At 35.1% G+C, this 9,858-nt stretch overlaps 1 pseudogene; it reads left to right on the top strand.

Annotated features, from left to right (window-relative positions):
• Positions 1–5,504: 5,504 nt before the first annotated feature.
• LOC145630378 (receptor-like protein EIX2) lies at positions 5,505–9,060 on the top strand (annotated as a pseudogene).
• Positions 9,061–9,858: the final 798 nt, after the last annotated feature.

Raw genomic sequence — 9,858 nt, 5'->3', positions numbered from 1 at the left:
GTTTTGAAAATTCTAGGTAGTTCAACCTAAAGAGGTTGAAATTTTAGGCACGCATTTGCTTGGAAATTCGTAAAAAAAAAATAATAAATAAAAAAAACGCACCAAGTTCGTACGCTATGGTGAGCCACGCGGCGAGCATAATGTGGCATTCCCAATCCCTCGTCGTTGCCCATTAGATCCAACGAACTTGATTTTGCAAAATTGAAATTGTTTGGTTGATTATGAATGTTTTGGTACGGTCCTTGGTGGGTTGAGCGGTGGTTGTTGGTGGTTGGACCACTAAACAGTGCAACCTAAATAATTGCGGAGATTGAAAGTGGTAACAGGTAGGTTGAGGTAAATTTAGTGAGTTTTAAAGTAAGGATATGAACGTCTTTATAGATTTGAGAGCGACGTTTAGCGTTCCACTTTTTTTAATTTTTAATTTTTTTATAAATTTTATCTATAGCCGCGCGACTCATTAAGCTCTCGAATAAAGGATTTCTTCTTTAAGAATTGTAAAACCTTATGTTAAAACTAGTGTATATACTTCTATCAATCACTATCGATCCGACATATGTTCAGCAATTGAGATTTATTATCTTTCAATTACACCAATTAAAGCTAATAACCTATTGATTGTCTCAATTACCCCCTCCGTGTTTTTTTAAGTGTTACACTTTCCATTTTCGGCTGACACTTCCTTTTTTGGCAAAAAGTTACATTAAAATATTATATCTCTCTCTCCTCTCATGGTCCCCACCCAAACCCACTACTACTTTTTTATTACTATATCTTTCCTCTCACATGCATTACTTTTTAATAAACTATTAACCCCACTATCTTTCTCTTACAATTTTTTAATATTTTATTTAATTCAATTAAATTGACTAAAACTATGTGCCGATTAAAGTGTAACACTTAAAAAAAACACGGAGGGAGCAATATGTTTAGGTAACTCTAGATCTAATATCTCGAGAGTTGGTGATATGGTCGATTAAGATGACCTTAATTATGTTTATTTAATCTTACTTGAATTTATTTTGTATTTTTTCCGAATTGATCTGATTTAAATCAATATAATATTATGCATTTTATTAATTTGTAATTTTTATAATTTTTTCATTACGAAATAATTGATGTTTAACGATAAAAACCGTACATGAAAAAATAATTTAACATACGAAGTTTCCAATGATAGAACTTGTTTTTCCTAATATAATCTAAACTTATTTTTCCTAATATGATATGAAATAAGTGAAAATAAGGTGGACGTACGGAACACCACTTGGTAAGAATCTAAGACCCGATGACAGATGTAGCACCATTCACTATTCCCTAATTTTTTTTGCTTGCAAAGATATGGGTCGAACTTTATTATTATTTACTGGAACAAACTCTTAATAGATAAGATTATCGCCGTTTGAGATCTTATTAAATTCATCTATTGTATATTTTATTAATACAAAATATTTATATTTTTATAATTTTTAATCCTACGAAGTATAAAATTAGGGTCTGTTCTCTTCACCTTGATTTCAGTTCAATTCAATTCCTTTTTTCTCTCATAAACAATTCAGTTCAACTTAGTTCAATACAGTTTAATTAGTAAATCATAACATACCCTTAATGATAAACCATTTCAAAAGACATCTTGAAGACAGTAAAAAGTTACTCCCTCCGTTTCGCATTAGTTGCAACACTTTTTATTTTCGGCCGTTTTATATTAGTTGCAACACTACTATATTTGAAAAAGACCCACAATCTATATCTATCTATACCTATATCTATACTTCTATATCTATACTCTATACTTAGTATTTAAAAACACAAACCATCATCTTCATCATGCCACACGTAAATTATATTTTTCACCAATGCCACATGTCATGATTTCATTTAACCTTTCTCGTATTAAAAAAAAATACACTAGCTTTAATTCATTACATGAATGCTAAATGTTTGGTACACTTTCCCCCAACTTAATACAATTACATTCAAATTTCACCCCTTTTTATTATCTTTTATAAATTATTCATTTTTCAATAAAAAAATTATAAAATTAAAAATCATAGGAAAATTTGCCCAAAATAACATCACATTTGGGCGGTCTTCCAATAATAGCACAACCTTTTGATTATTCCAGAACAACACCACCTTTTTCATGTATTTGCCAAAAATGAAACAAAACCGGTTGGTAACCTGTTTTACATGTTACATGTGACACGTGTCATAATGTTATTGAAAATAAGTAATTACTCCCTCCGTTTTTAAATACTTGCTCCATTTCTATTTTTTGCACTATTCATTTGTCCTACTTTGACTAATGTTTGTGATTTATACATAAGAAAAAAAATATAGTATTGTGGGTACTTGTTGGAATCATCTCAATGAATAGATTATTAATTTTCAATTGTTAGAATTTATATTTATTGGTAATTAAAGATATTAATAATCAAAGATTAGCATCGGCATGCGTGTCCAAGAGAAATGGAGCAAGTATTTAAAAACGGAGAGAGTAAAAAGCAAAGTTAAAATTAAAAATAAACCCACCACCTAGCCCCCCGCCTAGCCTCTCCCTAACCAGCCCCCACTCCCTTTCCACCTTCGCCACTGCCCATCCCCCTCCTCACCCTCGCCGTCGATCGACCTCCCCAGCCTTCGCCCTCCCCTGAATGACACCCCTCCACCCATTCCGCCGCCCTTGAACAACCCACTACCGCTTGTGAATAACCCTCTTCCCCTTCCCCCTCTCGGATATGACCCCTTATCCCTTCCTCCACCGCAAATCGGTGTCCCCTCCTTAAACTCACAGCTAAACGACATGAAAACCAAACCCGACCCTAAACCACCTCCTCGAAACCTTAGCCTATGGAAATTAGGGAGAGAAAGCCAAAATTGAAAAGGGAAGGAAGGAGGGGGCCAAAATCGGAAAAGGGAAGAGGGGAAAGGGCTGGAATGGGGTAGGGAAGGGGAAAGGGTGGTGCAAAGGGGTTGAGAAGAGGAGGAGGGTGTCGAAAAGGGGCAGGGAAAAGGGATCGAGGGGATGATGGAAATGGGTCGGTAAAGGGGAAGGGGTGCTGGAAAGGGGGTGGGATGAGGGGCTGGGAAAGTGGGAAGAGGGGGTTTAATTTTTTTTAATTAAAAAATAAAAATAAATAAATTGACCAATCAAACTAGAACACGTTTCCCAAGGTTATCTGTAAAACAGGTTACCAGTTTTTTGTTTCATTTTTGGCAAATGCATGTAAAAGGTGGTGTTATTTTGGAATAATCAAATGATCGTGCTATTATTAGAAGATCGAACAAATGTGGTGTTATTCTGAGCAATTTTTCCAAAATTATATTATATACCTATAAATAATCCGTGCATTGCACAGGCCATAAGGCTAATTATTTTATAATTAATCTTTCCTATTATCCCCACTTTCAAAAATATTTTATTAATTTTCTTTCTTACTAACCCCACCAACTCCACTTTTTTTTTTTTTTTTTTTTTTATTATTATTTCTATCTCTTAATTTGTGAGTCAAGATTCCTATTGCAACTAATGCGAAGCGGAGGCAGGTGGGACGGAGTTTCGGGTGTATGTTCTAATTTGGGATTACTGGGTTAATTGTTAATAGTCTTAAACTTTTAATACTTGATCATCTCCAACAGTATAATCAAACTTGGCGATAACAAGCTGTTCGTCTAGAATTCTTGCCATCTTTGGTCATCTTGGTGATTTGCCTTTCGATTTCTTATGAAGGTATGTTTTCAACTCAACATTGTTAGCTACTTACTATAAATTACTTTTATATACCTCTTAATTTGCTGTAATGGGCTTGTCATTTTCAATGTTTGATTGTTTGCGCCTTGCTTTTTCCAAATTTATGCATCTTAATCTTATACTGTGATTTGTCTGACTTGATTATATCAAATTGCCCCATTTTGTTGCCCAATTCATCAATTTGATACAGATTGTTAATTCATCGTGATCGTGGGGTGTTTTGAGGGTTTAAGAGAGGGTGTTTTGCAGATATTGGGGATTTATTTATACGCGGCAGGCAATTTAGGGCCTGTTTAGTTCACTTCAATTCTTAAGTTCCTTCTTCAGCTCAGTTCAGTCAATTAGAATAGGTTCTTAGTGCTCAAGCAATAAATTGTTTTAAAACCCCTTCATAGTTTTTTTTTTTTTTTTTTTTTTTTTTGAAAAGAAACCCTTTCATAGTTGGCTTCCTGTTTTGCATAGACACGGGTGATATGTCTGAACTATTTAAGCATATGTCACACATGGGTGAAATGGATTTACTACCTCCATTTCTTATAATCTTTTTACTCCGTATTATCGATATCAGATTGCCCTTTTTACTCCGTATTATCGATATCAGATCGCCTAAAATCAGGAGAGAACCTCTAACCACTTGAGCTGTCTTATACGATCATAAACAAGTAATATATGTGAGACAAAAAAAACAAGTAATATATGTGAGACAAAAATATTCGTTTGTTGAAAATTAGAAACAGAGTAGTATTTGAATACTTAAAACTTTAAAAGTAAAAGCTGAATTCTGTAATTTGAAAAAGTCTATAGGACCCATCGTCAAACATTCAAACACGGTTAGAAGACTTGGAAGTCAACTTTTTTGCTGTGAAGGGAAAGGCTTGCTGTCAACTTAGTGGAATATAAGACTTTAATTTGTGGTTGAGAGAACTTTCTAAACAAAACCGATGTGGAGACTTCAATAGCAAATCTTGTACTACCTCCGTTATAGGTTATGTGCAACGATTAGAAATTTTCCCTCTCTGTTTTATGTCAAATCGTTGCACATAACCTGTAACGAAGGTAGTAGTTTTTTTTGAAGGAAATAAATGTTTGTATATGTAGGGGATGAGCGAACCGGGTACCCAGATAAAATTTTAGGATCCGGAACCGAAATTGGTTGGAACTGGGTCCTAAAATTTGGAACCGGTATAACCGGGTCTTAAAATTTAGGAATTGGTTCCACTGGATACCGGTTTCGGGTAGCCACTTATATACGTAGGTGTTAATATATACTACAAATCATGATATTTTAGCGTTTAATACTTATATTTTTTATATGCATTAAGCTATTTTATTTATGTTAAATATTAATATTATTTTTTTTTATTTTACTAATTAGTTACATTCAACATATATATATATATATATATATATATATATATATATATGTATATATATATATATATATATTTTTTTTTTCTAAAAATGTATTTAGTTCAATATATGTTGGTTAATCGGTTTCGGTTCCAAAAAATTTAGAATTGAACTTGAAATCGGTTGCAACCGGGTCTTTAAATTATTACCCGGAATTGGAACCACCGGGCCCAATTCCAATTTTGGATCCGTCGGTTTCTAACCGATCGATTCCAGTTCCAATTCCGGGTACCCAGAATTTTTGCTCACCCCTAGCTATATGTGATCATTAAAACTTTCCAAGACCCAAGCTAGGTTTTGCCTCCATACCTTCCTTAATCAAAAGATGATTGGTTTTTTTTTTTTGACGGAAAGGTGATTGGGTTTGATTGATTAAAAGTACATTAAAAAATAAATAATGTTGAAATGAGACTGAAATTTAGAGAAAGTTTGGGGTAATTGAAACTAAAGTTTGGGAACATAGGGTGTGAATGATGAGTTGGATTTTTTGGCTCGCTGCATGCATTACTTGTCCAAAGTAATAAATGATGATTTGAAAATTTCCTTTGAACAAGAAGTTTTAAAGTCTACTCCAAATTCCTTTCATTGCCATTTATGTGAAGCTGTGAGCATAGTATGATAATTTCTACATAGTGCAATTATAATATTTAGGAGAAACTAATTAATGCTTCAAAGTCATATATGTTTAGCACGGAGTACATTGGTACATAGTTATATACGTTTAGCACGGAGTACATTGGTACATATACATTAATTGATCTAGCCAAAATAAAGTTTAGTGACAATGAATTCTTATAAACTCCTCCTTTCTTATTTTTTGCTATTTCCGTACTTCATTTGTGTTGCTCATGGGATTGATACCATTAGCAACTACCACAACAACATCATGTGTATTGAGAAAGAAAGAGAAGCTTTGTTGAAATTCAAAGAGGGCATTCAAGTCGATAGTTGCGGGCTGCTGTTTTCTTGGGGAGATAATGATGATAACAAAAACTGTTGTCAATGGCGTGGCATCCGTTGTAACAACCGAACTGGCCATGTAATCAGGCTCGACCTTCGTGGCATTGACACTTTTTTTTTGGAAGAGCGTTGTTTGAGAGGTAAAGTGAGTTCTTCCCTTGTTAATTTGACGCATCTAAGTTACTTGGACCTCAGCCTCAATAATTTCCAAGCCTATCCCATCCCTCGTTTTGTTGGTTCTCTTGTAAATTTGAAATACCTTAATCTATCCAATGCTGGATTTAGTGGAGAAATTCCACACCAGCTCAGGAATCTTTCTCGCTTGATTTCTCTTGATCTTTCTCATTGGTTGGATGACAATTTTAATCTCTATATAAAAAACTTGTCGTGGCTCTCACATCTAAAACGGTTAAGACATATTGACCTGGGTCGTATTGATCTCAGTGGAGTCATAGAGTGGCTAAACATCGTGAACAACCTCCCATTCTTAAGGGTTCTCCGGTTAGAGTTGTGTATTCTTCCCTCTAGAGTTCCATGGCCACTTTCGTTCAAAAACTCCACAACCACTCTTTCATATCTTAATCTTGGTGGAAATGGTCTTAATGATATATCAATATTCCAGTGGCTTTTTAATTTGAGTGGAATCGATACTCATCTTGCATATGTTGATCTCAGTGACAATCAACTTGATGGTCCATTTCCCAGCGCATTTGGGAAATTGCTTAATCTTTCATATCTAGATCTCTCTAAAAATCAACTAGAAGGTCCCCTTCCTAACACACTTGGAAATATGCATGCTCTTTCGTATCTAGACCTTTCCTCCAACAAATTGCAAGGTCTGATTCCAAACACAATTTCAAACTTACAGTCTCTCCAACATCTCGACCTCTCATCATATAGTTTCCCTTTCTCATGTTTGCCTAAAATACTCGGCAATTTGTGTAGCTTACAAGTGCTTCACTTGTTCGAAGCCAACATCACCGATGAGCTTCCCAACATAATCCAATCAATAACAGGATGTGCAAACAAGTCCTTACTGGATTTATCTCTAAGTTATAATCAAATCTGGGGTTCAATTCCAGACACGATTGACACATTTTCATCATTACAACAATTACATCTTGATCATAACCGTTTAAATGGAACCATCAGTCCTCGTTTGGGGCAACTATCAATGCTCGATCACTTGGATCTTTCTTTTAACTCTCTGCACGTTACTCTCTCTAGCAGCCATTTCTCAAATCTTTCAAGATTATCGGAGTTAGACCTTTCAAATAATCCAGCACTGGTGCTTGATATTGAAGATGATTGGGTTCCTCCATTCCAGCTGGATATTATATTTTTAAGTTCCTGCAGGCTGGGACCGATCTTTCCAAACTGGCTTGTGAGCCAAAAAAATTATTCGATTCTTGATATTTCTGCTGCTGGAATTTCAGGCAGCATTTCGAATTTTTTGACTTTGCCTTCAAAGCTCATTTATCTTAATATGTCTCATAATATGATTCATGGGGTGCTTCCAAAGTTTGAAAGTTCAATCACAATAACCCTTTATTCTTATCTGGGGATTGTTATAGATATGAGTTATAACAATATTGAAGGAGCAATACCAGCATTTCCAACAAACCTTACTTCACTATACTTGAATAACAATAGGTTTTCAGATCCCGTTCTCTTTTTGTGTCCTAAAGAGAAAGTACAGCTAAACAATCTTGATCTCTCAAACAATTTGTTGTCCGTGAAACTTCCAGATTGCTGGATGAATTTCGACCAATTATCCACCCTCCGTTTAGAGAACAATAACTTTTTTGATGGTATACCACCCTCAATTAGTTACTTGAATCAGTTAGAGTGGTTGCACTTGCGCAACAATAGTTTTTCGGGAGAACTTCCAAAAGCATTAGAGAATTGCACATCTCTGATTGTTCTTGATCTTGCTCATAATTCTTTCACTGGGAATATATTGCCACGCATTGGGAATTGTTACAATACCTCAGCATTCTTAGCCTTGGAAGCAATAATTTTACTGGAGAAATACCTTTGAGCCTCTGCCAAATAGCCTCTCTGCAAATATTGGATCTCGCTGGCAACCAAATTACTGGAACAATTCCAAATTGCATTCATAATCTTACATCAATGCAAAGTGCAACTGATCTAATTCCAACATTTAAAAAAGATTATGTGCGTGACACTAGTGGCAATATGTATTTTCAAACCACTGATGCTACAATAATTATGTGGAAACAAATAGAAAGGAGCTTTGGGAAGTTTTTAGGACTAGTCAAGCTCATTGATCTTTCAAACAATAAGTTGGAAGGCAAAATTCCCACAGAAATTTCAGCACTGCAAGGTCTTGTCTCCTTAAACTTATCAAGAAACAGTTTGGCTGGAAGCATTACACCAGAAATTGGACAATTGACAGCTTTAGAAGTTCTCGATTTGTCAAACAACCACCTCTCTGGTGAAATCCCTGCAAGCATCACTGCTTTGAGTTCTCTCAGCAACTTGGATTTGTCAAGCAATCACTTCTCTGGAGAAATCCCGAAGGGCACTCAACTTCAAGGTTTTAATGCTTCAGTATATGCTGGAAATCCTCAACTTTGCGGAGCTCCTCTCTCGAATTGCTCTTGGGATCAAGCACAGCACAATTCGACGAGGGGAGATAATACTACTCCCCAGGATGACACCACTGATGATGACAAGATGTTTTTTTTGGGGTTGTACGTAAGTGTGGTGCTCGGATTTATCATAGGATTTTGGGGAGTTTGTGGAACATTGGTGCTCAAAAGATCTTGGAGACATGCCTTTTTTCAGTTTTTTGATGACATGAAAGATAAGTTCTATGTCATGGTTTCATTGAGAATTGCTAAATTTAAAAGGAGGCTTTAAATTCAGTAAGTTCTTAATCTTTATTCTTTCCTGTTTCAATTTTTTTTGTTGATTGTGACAGAATATTAATGAAGTATTAAGTATTAACTGTATGTCTGTATCTATGATGAATTTAATATGATTGTATGGAATGTAACATAATTACAAATATGGAGCTGGCTGATTTGGTGCTAGAGGAATCGACTTATTTTGCTCACGGCCTACCTAATACAAGCTTCTCCAGAGAGCACAAGTCAAGTCCTCTGTTCAGATTCTTGTTTTAGATGCTTTAGCATTGCTAAGTCCTCTCCGTACTCTCTCCTTCTGCCCTAGATTATGTAATAGAGCTGCACATTTCATTGCTAAGTCCTCTCTCGCTTACAATGAACTGAGATGTTAGTCATGTAATCCTTGCTGACAAGGAGAATTTATCTTATTTAAAAAAAAAAAAAAGGGTTTTTCTAAGCTATACCCTTAAGGTATTCGAGTTTCTAAGGTGTACCCATGCTTTTTCAACTTTCTAAGTTGTGCCCCTCAACTCACTACCATTAATGAATGGTACCCTCATTGGGACTTCCACGTCACCTAAAGTTAACTATAAATTTAATAGAAAGATGATAGAAGGTAAGAAAATGGTAGGAGAAAGAAATCTTAGCCACCGCAACCCTAATAATGAAAACTGAAGCCACGAAATCACACTCTCAAATAACTTTTAAACAACTAATAAGGGTACATTTTAGTATTGATAAGGAGTTGAAGGGCACAACTTAGAAACTTGAAAAGGCATGGGTACACCTTAGAAACAAGAATACCTTAGGGGTATAGCTTAGAAAAACCCAAAAAAAAATTATTTTGCTCATGGCCTACCTATA

This window comes from Chenopodium album, chromosome 5, assembly GCF_948465745.1.
Source record: "Chenopodium album chromosome 5, dcCheAlbu1.1, whole genome shotgun sequence".
In the NCBI taxonomy this organism is placed as follows: domain Eukaryota; kingdom Viridiplantae; phylum Streptophyta; class Magnoliopsida; order Caryophyllales; family Amaranthaceae; genus Chenopodium; species Chenopodium album.
This window is presented reverse-complemented; position numbering and strand designations above follow the sequence as displayed.